Consider the following 13,932-nt stretch of genomic DNA (forward strand, 5'->3'; position numbering starts at 1 on the left):
TCCTGTTTCCAGTTGTCAGGGACAGCATGCAGCAAAGATCTGTTACTTGGGGCCTGGTAAGCAATGATAGAGGATGGAGTAAGAAACAACGGGAAATCAATTTTCTTTAACACAACAAAACATTTCTCTGAAGTTAAATTTTCTGGAGGAGCACTTCCAATTACAATATAGCTTAGTAATAAAATGTTTGAGGTGATGTTGAGTCTCAGCTATGTGGCCATATTTCCACTAGCACCTGTCCATCACAGGATCACAGGTCTGCTGAACGCCACCAGAGTTCTCCGATAGTTGTCTTGCCCTCCCTCCTGCAAGACAGACCATGTAGCCTGCATAAAAAGAGGAAGTGGCGAAGTTCCCAACATGCCCATAGAAAAGCAGTGGCACTCAGAGACAACTCTTGTATGGGCATCCCCTGCCACAACAAAGAAGCAATGGTGTGAGATGTGTCCAGGGCCCCAGAGTACCTTAATCCAACCTTGGATAAAATATATACTGTGGACAAGCGAGATGAACAGCCACTAAACATCGTAACATAGATAAAGAAAAAATCTACCACCAAATTCATACTTTAGTATAGGGAATTAGCTAATTCCCTATACCGTTTAAGGCAGTGTAAAGTTTAAACAACTCTTGATTCTGCTCATTAAAGAACAGCATATGTGGGCAGATGAACCACTCACAGATCCAAATGGACTAGACTATTTCTAATTTACTACAGTAACGAAAAGCAGTTTAAATTCTCTTTTGTAAGTCACTGTCAGCAGTTGGGTATAAAACAGCTGCCTAAGCCCAGATTGCTCTAGGGGTGAACAGACTAACCAGTGCTCCAAATAGAATGTTCAGTTTTTCCTAAATTTTAAAAATAAAATATGCAAATTTATTAATAATGAAAGTTGATAGATAGACAGATAGGAGTGAAAACCTCTGTTCACTCACATAACACAATGGCAGTGCAAGATTTCCCACAAAAGTGCTTTTAACTCTATATAGGAGGGATTCTCTCCGCAGGGTTATGAGGGTAGTTTATTATCCAGACTATTTATTCCCACCAATCCTCATGGTCCCATTGCCCCTGACAGCAGCCATTGTCTGGCAGCATCTTACAGGATTTGTACCTTTCTGGCCTACACATTTGTTTGAATATCCTGTGTCAGTCACCTTCTCCCTCTCACCAGCATTCAGAAATTAGTTTTCCTCAAGAATGAACTGCAGTAGCAAAGTGTCTTAAAGAAAGCAATGCTTACTTTTTAAAAGTAAGAGAAAAAGCAAAACAGATAAAACTATTAATTTATGTCTAGCCTTGAGTCTGGGTTAGAATTGCCAACCCTCCAGAACTGTCCTGGAGCCTCCAGAAATTAAAGATGAATCTTTAATTAAAGATTATGTCATTTGATTAAACCTCCAGGAATATGTCTAAGCAAAATTGGCAACCTTATCTAGGTAACAGCCTAGTGAAATAGGTTAGACACTGTAGTTACAATATAATGCCTTACATCACTGAATCACATCTTACCTTTATGAGTTCAGAAATCTGTCAAACTCTCAGTCTTTGTCTAAGCATTTCTATTCAGAGGTCAAACATTTCCTACAGTGAGAGAACCCAGCTCCTCTGTATCTCCCTCTGATGTTTAGGTGTTAACAACCTTTATTACCTACTGACTTCTAATCAAAGAGAAGTTCTAAAATGGATCTTGAGATTGACATCCCTTCTGCCACTGTACATTCAATTTAATTCAATACTGAATGGAAATTAGCTTCCCTGAACAGGGCGACCAGATGTCCCACTCTTATAGGGACAGTCCTGATTTTGGGGTCTTTTTCTTACATAGGCTCCTATTACCCCCGTCCCAATTTTCACATTTGCTGTCAGGTCACCCTATCCCTGAATAGACTGTTTTTAATCTCCTGTCAGTTAACATACATACTTCAAAGGCCCCTTTGAGTCAAGATGGGTGATCATCATCATCATGTTCCCATTTCACCTCTGGCATTTAGGACAGTGACAAAGCTCCTCCACGCCTCTCTGTTTCTAGCAAGTCTTTCAATGGTTTCCCAGCTGTGCCCCATGTTTTTCAGCTCGGCTTCCATAGCTCTTCACCATGTTGTTTTCTGGCAGCCTCGTTTTCACTTGCCTTCAGGTGTCCATCTTATTGCCGCTCTGGTGATGGAATCAGTTTCCATCTGAAGCACATGGCCAATCCATCTCCAACGCTTCCTGGCAACGATGGTGCTCATAGCCTCTTGGCTTGCAAATAACTATTAAAATAGTATTTGCATATAAATAGGTCTGTTTCTTCAAAACTGGTTAGCTGCCTCAGCTTAAGGAGTCATACACATGCAGCTCTCATCAAATCAGAACCTTCAAGTTACCACAGTTGTCAATATTCTCCAAATGCCAATTCTATATATGGACAATACCCAGTCCAACACAGCTTCTCTGAAAAAATTGCTGGCAGGGTACAGTTAGTGCCAACTGTGATACTGATTTTGCAATGAGATATTTGATAGTCAAAATTTTCCAACAGAACACTTTTTTTAATTATTAAACAACGAATTGTAAATACCTAGAGGATAACAGGGTGATAAATAATAGCCAGTATAGCTACATGCCAGTCAACCTAATTTCCTTCTTTGACACGATTACTGGTCTAATGGATAGTGAGTGGGGAAGCAGCATCCTTGATGTATCTTGATTTTAGTAAGGCTTTTGACACTGTCCCATATGACATTCTCACAAGCAAACTACCAAAATGGGGTCTAGATGAAATTACTGATGGGTAAACTATGATGGATAATTACTCTTTTCAGTATGTTTTTTCAACAATTTGCTGTCAGTCTGGGAGGATTTGTCTAATGGGGTCATATAGGGATCTGTCCTGGGTCTAGTACTATTCAGCATTTTCATTAGACTTAGATAACAAAGCAGAGAGTATACTTATAAAATTGGCAGATGACACAAAGCTGGGAGGGGTTCCAAACACTGTGGAGGACAGGATTAGAATTAAAAATGATCTTGATAAATTGGAGAATTGGTCTGAAATCAACAAAATAAGTTCAATAATGACAAGTGCAAAGTACTACACTTAGGAAGGAAAATCCAATGCACAAATACAAAAGGGAAATAATTGTCAGAAGGAAGAGCCTCGAATAGAGCCAGTCTCTGGGCAACTTAACGTATCCAGTTGACCTGAAGTATGGCTGCCTAATTTGTAACACTGCCTGATTGGTTGAATGAGCCTGCAGACCAGCTCTTAACCCCATCAGCAGCAGTTCAATGGCTACTCAAAAGCATTTGCCCATCTTTGCAATGGCTCCTGCCTTGTCCCACTTCAGGTAACCCTGCTCCGACTCTTGGCTCTGGCATTTGACTCTGGTTCTGATCCTGGGCTCTGACTCCTAGCTCATAACTCCGGCTCTGCCTCTGACCCTTGGCTTTGGCCTGACTCCTGTTCTGACCACTACACGACTCATGTCCCAGTCACTGACAATAACTGATTAGGCAGTACTGGTGAAAGGATCTGGGGGTTATAATGGATCATAAATTGAATAAAAGCCAACAATGTGATGCAGTTGCCAAAAAGGGTAGCATCATTGTGAGCTCTGTTAACAGGATTGTTGTACATAACATAAATGGAGGTAACTCTCCTGCTTCACTCGGCAGTGGTGAGGCCTTACCTGGAATCCTGTGTCCAACTGTGGGTGCCACACATTAGGAAATCTGTGTACATCAGAAGCAGGAAACCTGCTAAACAACCAGTGGGGTCACTGGACGATCGAGATGCTAAAGGAGCAGTCAAGGACGATAAGGCCATTGTGAAGAAACTAAATGAATTCTTTGCATCAGTCTTCATGGCTGAGGATGTGAGGGAGATTCCCAACCTGAGCCATTCTTTTTAGGTGGCAAATCTAAGGAACTGTCCCCGAGTGAGGTGTCACTAGAGGAGGGTTTTTGAACAAATTGATAAACTCAACAGTAATGAGTCATCAGGACCAGATGGTATTCGCCCTAGAGTTCTGAAGGAACTCAAATGTGAAATTGCAGAATGATTAAATGTAGTCTCTAAACCTATCATTTAAATCAGCTTCTGTACCAAATGACTGGAGGATAGCTAATGTCATGCCAATTTTAAAAAGGGCTCCAGAGGTGATCCCAGCAATTACAGGCCAGTAAACCTGACTTCAGAACTGGCAAACTGTTTGAAACTATAGTAAAGAACAAATTGTCAGACACATAGATGAACATAGTTTACTGGGGGAGAGTCAACATGGTTTTTGTAAAGGGAAATCTTGTCTCACCAAACTACTAGAATTCTTTGAGGAGGTAAACAAGCATGTGGACAAGGGGGATCCAGTGGATATAGTGGAACTTAGGTTTTCAGAAAGCCTTTGAGCCCTCTCCAAAGGCTCTTAAGCAAAGTAAACGGTCATGGAATAAGAGGGAAGGTGCTCTCATAGATCGGTAACTGGTTAAAGATAGGAAAGAAAAGGTAAGCATAAATGATCAGTTTTCAGAATGGAGAGAGGTAAATAGTGGTGTTCCCCAGGGGTCTGTACTGGGGCGAGTCCTATTCAACATATTCATAAATGATCTGTAAAAATGGGTAAACAGTGAGGTGACAAAATTTGCAGATGATACAAAACTACTCAAAAAGAAAAGGAGTACTTGTGGCACCTTAGAGACTAACAAATTTATTTGAACATAAGCTTTCATGAGCTACAGCCCACTTCATCGGATGCATCCGATGCTCAAATAAATTTGTTAGTCTCTGAGGTGCCACAAGTACTCCTTTTCTTTTTGCGAATACAGATTAACACGGCTGCTACTCTGAAAACTACTCAGGATAGTTAAGTCCCAGGCAGACTGCAAAGAGCTACAACAGGATCTCACAAAACTGCTAACTGGCAACAAAATGGCAGATGAATTCAGTGTTGATAAATGCAAAGTAATTCAAATTGGAAACATAATCACAACTATACATATAAATGATGGGGTCTAAATTAGCTGTTACCACTCAAGAAAGAGATCTTGGAGTCATTGTGGATCATTCTCTGAAATATCCATTCAATGTGCAGTGGCAGTCAAAAAGCAAACCGAATGTTGGGAATCATTAAGAAAGGGATAGACAACAAGACAGAAAATAGCATACTGCCTCTATATAAATCCATGGTACGCCCCACCTTGAACACTGCGTGCAGATGTGGTCACCTCATCTCAAAATAGATATATTGGAATTGGAAAAGGTTCAGAAAACAGCAACAAAAATTATTAAAGGTATGGAATGGCTTCAGTATGAGGAGAGATTAATAAGACTGGGACTTTTCAGCTTGGAAAAGAGACAACTAAGGGGGGGATATGATTGAGATCTAGAAAATCATGACTGGTGTGGAGAAAGTAAATAAGGAAGTGTTATTTATTCCTTTTCATAAACACAGGAACTAGTGGTCTTCAAATGAAATTAATAGGCAGCAGGTTAAAACAAACAAAAGGAAGTATTTCTTCACAAAACGCATAGTCAACCTGTGGAACTCTTTGCCAGAGGATGCTGTGAAGGCCAGACTATAACAGCGTTCAAAAAAGAACTAGATAAGTTCCTGGAGGATAGGTCCTTCAATAGCTATTAGCCAGGATGGGCTGGGATGGTGTCCCTAGCCTCTGTTTGCCAGAAGCTGGGAATGAGTGACAGGGGATGGATGACTTGATGATTAACTGTTCTGTTCATTCCCTCTGGGGTGCCTGGCATTGGCCACTGTCAGAAGACAGGATACTGGGCAAGATGGACCTTTGGTCTGATCCAGGATGGCCATTCTTTTCTTCTTATGACAAATTTGAGAAAATCTACAGGAGAACAACAGCTAGAAAACCTGATCTATGACGAAAGTTTAAAAAAAAAACTTGGCTTGTTTAGTCTTAAGAAAAAGACGATTGAGAGGGGAGGACCTGATAAATCTTCAACTATTTTAAGGGTTGTTATGAAGGGGACAGTGATCAATTGTTCTCCGTGTCCACCAACGGTATGACAAGATGTAATGAGCTTAATTTGTAGCAAGGGAGATTTGTTGGCTATTAGGAAAAACTTCCTATATTCTGGAATAGCCTTCCACGGAAGGCTGTGGAAATCTCCCATCATTGGAAATTTGTAAGAACAAGAGGAAGAAACACTTGTCAGGGATTGGTACAGGGATGCTCCTGCCTCAGACAGTGGAATAGACTAGATGATCTCTTGAGGTCCCTTCCAGCCATGCTTTTCATGATTCTTTGATTTTTCTGTTTGAACATGCTGGTTTTTTGGAAATCTAGAGAGGACCATGTTGATTATAATGAAATTTTATTTAGGAAAAAAACAAAATGAAGCATTCCATTTTTACAGTTTTGGAACAGAATGTGTTGATTTTTCATTTCAAACTGACGATTTCAAATTTTTAAAACATTTTAAAAGTCAAAGCAGGAATGAAAGATTCTGTTATTTATCAAAATAGAATGTTCTACTCAATCAAAAAAAATTGTAAATTCTATTTTTTTTTTTTTTTTTTTTTGCTGAAAAAATTGAAGCATTTTGTTCCGATTCGGATCAAAATAAATTACAACTATATCTGTGCAAACTATTTTTAGAGGGGATTTTGCATGCTATGCACTTTGTTTAGGCAAAACTTTGGCTAAATTTGAGGTGCAACAAAACCTGTCTCTCAATTGCAGAATGATAATTAGGGAACTTATGTAAACTTAGTAATTTCCTGTTCTTGCCTCTCAAGGGTGTATTGTATAGCTCCAATATAAAACATTGGATATCAATTTTCATTTTATTTAATTTTTATCCTGTGATTAAAAAATTATTTTGCTAAACCACTGAAAAAAAGTGGGGGGGTTGCGGGAGACATATTTCTTCAGCTAAGAGCATTAGTAGGGGACACTCTTTATCTCTCTCCTTCACACAGTTACAAATGTCTTTTTAAACTTTTATTTTTTCATTGTAAAGCCAAATGATGGTGATAATATACTGATTCCAAAAATCACTTTTGAAATAATATCCTGTAAACTGGTGTTACAGAGTTTCAATTAAAAGGCCCCCTTGCAGCTAAAGTCTATAGGTACTAATTTCCAATAAATATAAAAGGTTATGAAAAAATACATAACTTTAAGTAAATGGAATAAGGAAAATTGGTATAAAGGTTATGCATGTCTTTCATAAGGGACTGCCTACCATTCTTTAAAAAGACAAATCCTAAAGTTATGTACAAAGAGGAGTTTGATACCTAGTATAGAATTTAGCTGTCTGCTAAATTTACATAGGTTTTATCAAAAGCCTAATAAAGAAATGCATGCTCTTTTGTTTGGTATTTTAGCTCTAATTTACATTTTAATATGTGCAATGAATAAGTGCAGTGTTCACTGTGACTCTGGGAAAGCGTGCTGTGTTCAGTGATTCAGGAAAATATGGGAAATTAAGTATCAGTGGATAAAACCATAAAGAGCTATGTTCAGAAAGACACAGGAAAATGTGATGCATTTTAATGTTCTATGATGTGTGATTTCCCAAGAGACCCTGTGGTTAAATATCTTCTGTTTGGTTCAACCAAGGAGGCACAGTTTGTTGCAAGATTCCAGAACAAGGGACTCCTTTGGCCAGTATCAGTCTGTGAGGTAAGATGCTTTACTCTTCTCTCTGCCTTCCCCTGCCCCCTCTGCTGTTTTAAAGGTGGATGTCCCTTGCCATACGTACAGGCGCTCCCCGACTTACGCAACCGTTCCATTCAAAGCCTTGCAAAACTCAAATTTTGCGTAAGTCGGAAACATATACCCGTACCTTGCACAAAAATTTCCGCAACTCGAAAATCCTACTTCTGGCTTATGGAACTTTTTCCGGAAGAGCGAATTTGTGCAAGTCAGGTCTTGCGTAACCTGGGGAGCATCTGTAACTAACTCTATAGTTATAGTTTCTCTATCACTAATACTTTCTGACCTTTGTGCAATTGTTTAATCAGCTTTATTTAGAAAAGTACTAACTGCAAATAAAATATTTTCCTCTAAAATTCATCTTAACAAATGTATTGTCACTTCTTTATTCTGCTGTTACTAAGATTTTGTAAATTATTTAATTGCCTTTATTTAGCAAAGTATTAACTCCATAAAAAGTTCCTCTGTAAAAACGCATGCAACACTTTATTCTTCTGTCATTCAAACTCTGTACACCTGTTTACTAGACTTTATTTAGAATATCACTAGATGTGTAAAAAAGCACATTTTCCTCTAAAATCAGGAAAAAGCATGAAAGCATGAAAGATTCATTTAAATCTAATGTACAAAATAATTTTTTTTTCCAAAATAGCACCAAAAATGCACATGTCCAAAAATGAGACATGGGGCAGGACATGAAGCAAAGAGAAAGCATAGAAACCTGTCAAAATGTATACGATAAGTAAAAGTATAACTCTTCCTAATGACCACAGTTGGCTGAACCACCATCTGTTTCCAAACAACATTGTGGGGTTTTTTTGTATACAGAAGTGCACTCATTCAGCAATGTTTAATCAACCAGAACTGACCTTTCTCTCCCAATACCACAGTTTGTTTTCAATAAATGTTTAACTTACTGATTTCTGAAGAGAATTCTTCAAAACACACAGTGCCAATTCTGATCTCACTTACACTGCTTTACAGTGGTGTAACTGCATGTCTTCAATATAGTTGTATGTCTGATTTATAAAGATTAGAATAAAAAGCTTGTCTTGTATTTGAAAATCTCGTGACACTTTGGCCATACAAACACCTCTGCAGTAGACATCAAATGTTTCCTTTGTCATTCCACTTCACCTGTCTCAGTGGTCTCCAATCTTTTTACACACAAGATCACTTTTTGAATTGAAGCGCAACTCAGGATCTACCCCTCTCCTTCCCCAAGACCCCGCCCCGCTCACTCCATCCCCCTTCTCTCCGTCACTCGCTCTCCTCCACTCTCACTCACTTTCAAACGGACTGGGGCAGTGGGTTGGGGTTCGGGAGGGGGTGCAGGTTCTGGGCTGGGTCCAAGTTATTTGCAGTGTGGGAGGGGGCTCTGGGCTGAGCCTGGGGCAGAGTGTTGGGGTGCAGTAGGGGATGCAAGCTCTGGGACAGCATTTGAGTGCCAGAGAGGGCTCTGGGTTGTGGCAGTGTGTTTGGGGGTGCAGGAGGGGGGTGTAGGGTACTAGCTCTGGAAGGGGATATGGGCTGGGGCAAGGGCTTGGGGTTCAGGAGGAGGTTCAGGGTGCAGGAGGGGGCTTGGGGTGCTGGCTCCGGGAGGGGGCTCAGGGCTGGGTTGTGGGCTCCCGCCGGGCAGCTCTTACTGCAGGCAGCTCCCGATTGGTGGTGCAGCAGGACTAACCACTTAATCCCATAACATTTATAAACTTGGGAGTCCTTTTACTTTAACATATGCATATGTTCAATAACAATCTAAGCGAAACATGAAAGCCGGATGGATGCACACCCATCATGTCGACAGTTTGGAAGAGAACAGAGAAGCATTTTATTTAGTATTACTGCTAAATTTTCCTGCACCTCTTCTTTCCCTCTTTCTATGTTGTCCTAATAAACTGTGGGAGTTGAAACTGTTGGAGATTAGATAACTGGAGAGCTACCTGCAGCATGTCCTTAAATACAAGTGATGAAATTTGGGCCCCACTGAAGTTATGGGAGTTTTGCCATTGACTTCAGTGGGGCCACAATTTCACTCAGAGTTTAGGAAGATACACAGAGTGCTATCAATGAGGTCAAAAGAAGTTACTTATCCTAAGCCATAGTACTGCTATCTGAACTTTTTTGAATAAATGCACAGTCTGATTAATCCAGACTGCATCACATTGGTGATAGCTCCTTCAGCTAGTTATTGAAGCATTTGCTACATTCATCACAAATAAGGTGCACTGGCATGGGATGGTGATTTCTCTGGACCTTTTTACTGAGACTCACTGGTTCCCAGAATGTTCCTAGTCAGTTCTGAGGAGGATATTCATCATCTTCTGGGATTCTTGATATTCATAATTATAAGTCTAACCTTCTTTACTGTTTAAAGCAAGTAGTGTGGCTGCCATACATTATTCAAGGCTTTAATCAACCCCTTAGCAAATGTAGGCTACCAATCACTTGTAAACACATTGAGGTCCACCCTTATTTTCAGGAATCTTTTGATACTAGCATGCTGACTGATTACCAGTGTTTCAAATATCCCATTCTGAAGATCAAGACAATGGCAATAAGACGACCAAACTTCGCAAGTGCGTGTGCACTCTGACAATGCCCAAACTAGGCATCCAAAGACTCCCATGTGCATTTACCAGTGGAAGTTTGTACATGAAGTCTTTGCATGCAGAAATGTGTGCCCACTTTTGAAGATTTTTACCCTCAATTCTATGTTTACTTGAAACCAATGGCATCCTGCAGAGATTCCAGTATCAGATTTGCACATTTGGACTTGAGCCTGTGTTTGGCCATGTGACGAATGATCTTCCCTGAGGATTTTATATCAAGATCAATTGGTAATTTAGGTCATGCTGGTTCTCACAGCAGCTTTTCATACAACTGACCAGAGATTGCTGGTTTGGTGACAAAAGGCTATTGCTGAGGTGTCTGGAATTGCCCTTCAGTATGGTTCACATTAAACCTTAGATACCAGTCAGTTGGTATTAATGAACAATTGTCATCACTGTGAAGTGACCAAACTGCAGCATTTCTCAGAGATTTCTCTCTCCCTCTCTCACTTTAATTCAATGTATATATGAACAGGGATCAGACTTGAGGGGAAAAAGTAGTCTCCCAAATAACACCCACTTGAGATGCAAAAATAAGATTGTGCAATTGTGTATTATATAAGCATGTTTCTTGAGCACTTTGATTAGCAGTGAAATAGCTCATGTTGACATTTAAAATGTCATCACCAAGGTTCATAATTAACTCCTTTGAAATGATAGGTCTGCTACTTGGTAGGACAGTTCATACCTCTCTTGCAATTAATGTTTCGGCCTGGCTGTACATTCAGATATTACTGGCTTGGTTTAAATTTGGGGAGTTTTCTCTGCTATCACAAGGCCTAGAGACTTATTTTTGCTAAACAAAAGTTTAAAGTCTGATGCACAATATGGAGTCCCCATGAAAAGTACCAGCTTGCTGAGTCACTGTGAACCTTATAGAACCCAGAAATCTTGTTGCTGTGTAGAAACTTGTTATGAAGAGGCTCTTTGGCATCATGTTGTTGATTACGGCATGGATTTGTTTGGAGTAATGAGTCAGGTTACAAATATTGGTATTGCTTCTGACCACGCCTTTTCAATGGCACAAAAAGAGCAGGTTGAATGTGGTTCAAAAAATTTTTTTTTCTTGTTATGCAACCTGTGTAGGCTCAGTCCTTGTTTAACCTCTGACAACCTTATGACAGCAACACTTGCCCTCCTGATGATGAGTTTAGCTTATTGTCATTCCATTCCCCTTGGAGTATAGCTTTCAACAGAGCTCCTCAAAAATTTGCAGCTTATTTGGAATGCTGCAGCATATTTTTACTCATGGTCTTGAGCTAATGGAATCATATCACTCCAATACTTCATTATTTATATTCACTGTCTAGAAAGTGCCAAAGGCGGCCTGTTGATATTTAAAAACTGTTAATAGTGTCAACCCTGACTTATATACAAAATTTCTCCTTGAGCCTAGGGCTGATAGGCCTGATGTCTATATACACATATCACTCATTATTTAAGGGACCTGTACTGCTGCAGCTGTAAGGTCTCCTGTGTAGCTGCTCTATGTTGGTGAGAGATGTTCTCTGACGATACAGTGCTGTTTACACCAGCGCTTTTTGTCGATTAAACTTTTGTCGGGGGGAGGGGTTCATACTCCTGATAGACAAAAGTGCTAGTGTAGACATAGCCTTAAACTGTTTAATTTCTTACCTTTTCCTTTTTTACTGGGTATCAGCAGTTTGTGTAGTAATTTGACATCATGATGGCACCAGAGTACCTTCAATAATGGTATTTCGGTAGGTTAGTTCTGCAGTTTATTTGGGGAAGGAAGCTTGTTTCACCCACTGAACCAACTAGTCTCTTAATCTGGCTGGAAGTATTAGTCTCTGAGCTACATCTATAAGAGTTGCAGATGCAGCTCTAGTGCATGTGGTGGTTCTGTTAAGTTATACTGTCAGCAAGGCAGGATTTTTAAAAACCCCTTTTCAGAACTATGGCCAGTTCATTAAGCATTCACCATATCAACTTATTCTGGCTATGATCAAGAACCATATTTAGCAATCAAATATCAGGCCCTGCAGCTCAAAAAAACCAGAGATGGTATTAAAAGTAAGTTAGACGGGCATTACATTTCATGGGGTTCTGCGACTCTGAAATGAGTTATACTGCTCAAAGAAGCCATCTGGCATGAAAAACCCATTCTCTAAGTCCCATCCCCAAAGCACAGGTTCCAGAGAAGGGTGGCTGGCCAGAAGACAGATTTCACTCCATTCAGGGGGAGAGGAAGGAAGCTAGGACAAAGAAAAGAAGAATGGAAAGAGAGTTCCAGGCCAACAAACATATGGGAGACCTGCTTTGCTGTTTCCAAAGAGGTAAATCAAAAAATCATTCAATGAACTATACTGGCACCCCAAAAGTGGCTGTAACAAGCCTCTTTCTTCACTCTCATGATTTTTGTCACACAGTCTTCCTGTCTCTTCCACTCCCCATCTACTCTTCATATTCATATTATGGTTTCATTTCCATACAGCTGTCTTTACTCAGCTCTACAATTGTTGAGGCTTTTAGCTCTCAAGCTATATAGAAATCATTTCAGATAGCCCGTAAGCATGAAAGCTCAAGGCGTCCTTGGAATGGAGCAATGGAGATAAAAGTAACTGAGTGAACCAGATGTCCTGCTGATGCCAAAGGTTGATCTTTCAGACAATGTTGCTAGCCCAAAATGTTAGTGACCTGGATGGTTGCCCAGTTTGCCTTAAAGACTACCCTGGAGGAAAAACCTGCATGTTTTCTGTTCAGGTCAAAATAGTTCATCTTAGATGCCATCTATATAGGAAAGGAAGCCAAACCTGACACCTATCTAATCAGTCTTTGCTCCCCCACTTAATCCCTTTCATTGCTTCCACTGCCATTAGGAAAACACACCATAAACCCAACCCATCAGTGAATATCATTCCTTTTTTCCATTCTGTATGATTCTGAAGTTACCTTCATTTTAAGAAAGACAAGGTAGAGGAGGTAATACCTTTTATTGAACCAACTTCTGCTGGTGCAAGGTACAAGTTTTCGAGCTTTCACTCTTCTTCAGGTCTAGGGAAAGAAATCAGAAAGTTTCAGCTAAATTGTATTTAATGTAGTGTATTTTTCTAGTGAAGTAAGAGAGGCAACATTTGTTTTCTGTTTAGATTGCACAATTTACAGTTTGGGGCTAAAAACTGCCAAGATCCAGCAGGATCCACATGCCAGATTTAGGATTTTGCAGCAGTTATGTGCTGTATCTAGATTTTTTTTTGGTGCAGTAGAAGCATCTCCACTTGTTCTCTATTAATGCCATTAAAGTTAAAGGTGGTTTTCTATAGGGGAAGATGAAGCAATACCCCTAGGGTGACCAGATGTCCCGATTTGATAGGGAGAGTCCCGATTTTGGGGGCTTTTTCTTATATAGGCACCTATTTCCCCGATCCCCTGTCCTGATTTTTTACACTTGCTATCTGGTCACCCTACATACCCCCCCACCCCAAAAGCGCTTCAATTTGAATATACTAACCAATTGCTTTCCCACATATCCATCCATCCATGCGTCTGCGTGCTGGGGAAGGTGACTGGGGATAAGTTTATCTCCAATATTTAACCCATCCTCTCTAGGGGCTCCTGGGCCCTGAGCAGCGATTCAGAGCAATGAGGAGAGCAGAGCAAAGCAAAGCCCCAGGGACAGGAGGGAGGCTG

At 40.2% G+C, this 13,932-nt stretch overlaps 1 protein-coding gene across 1 annotated transcript in view; it reads right to left on the reverse strand.

Moving 5' to 3' along the window:
- LOC119856417 (aminopeptidase O (putative)) overlaps positions 1-13,932 on the reverse strand; it is a 372,700-nt gene that overhangs the window by 357,795 nt on the left and 973 nt on the right. Inside the window, exons 2-3 of the mRNA XM_043515026.1 lie at positions 13,754-13,795; positions 13,232-13,296 (exon numbers count right to left, since the gene is read on the reverse strand). The gene's annotated coding sequence lies outside the window, so the exon portion shown is untranslated. The remainder of the gene's footprint in view (positions 1-13,231; positions 13,297-13,753; positions 13,796-13,932) is intronic.

The sequence above is a fragment of the Dermochelys coriacea genome, chromosome 5 (genome assembly GCF_009764565.3).
Source record: "Dermochelys coriacea isolate rDerCor1 chromosome 5, rDerCor1.pri.v4, whole genome shotgun sequence".
NCBI lineage: Eukaryota > Metazoa > Chordata > Testudines > Dermochelyidae > Dermochelys > Dermochelys coriacea.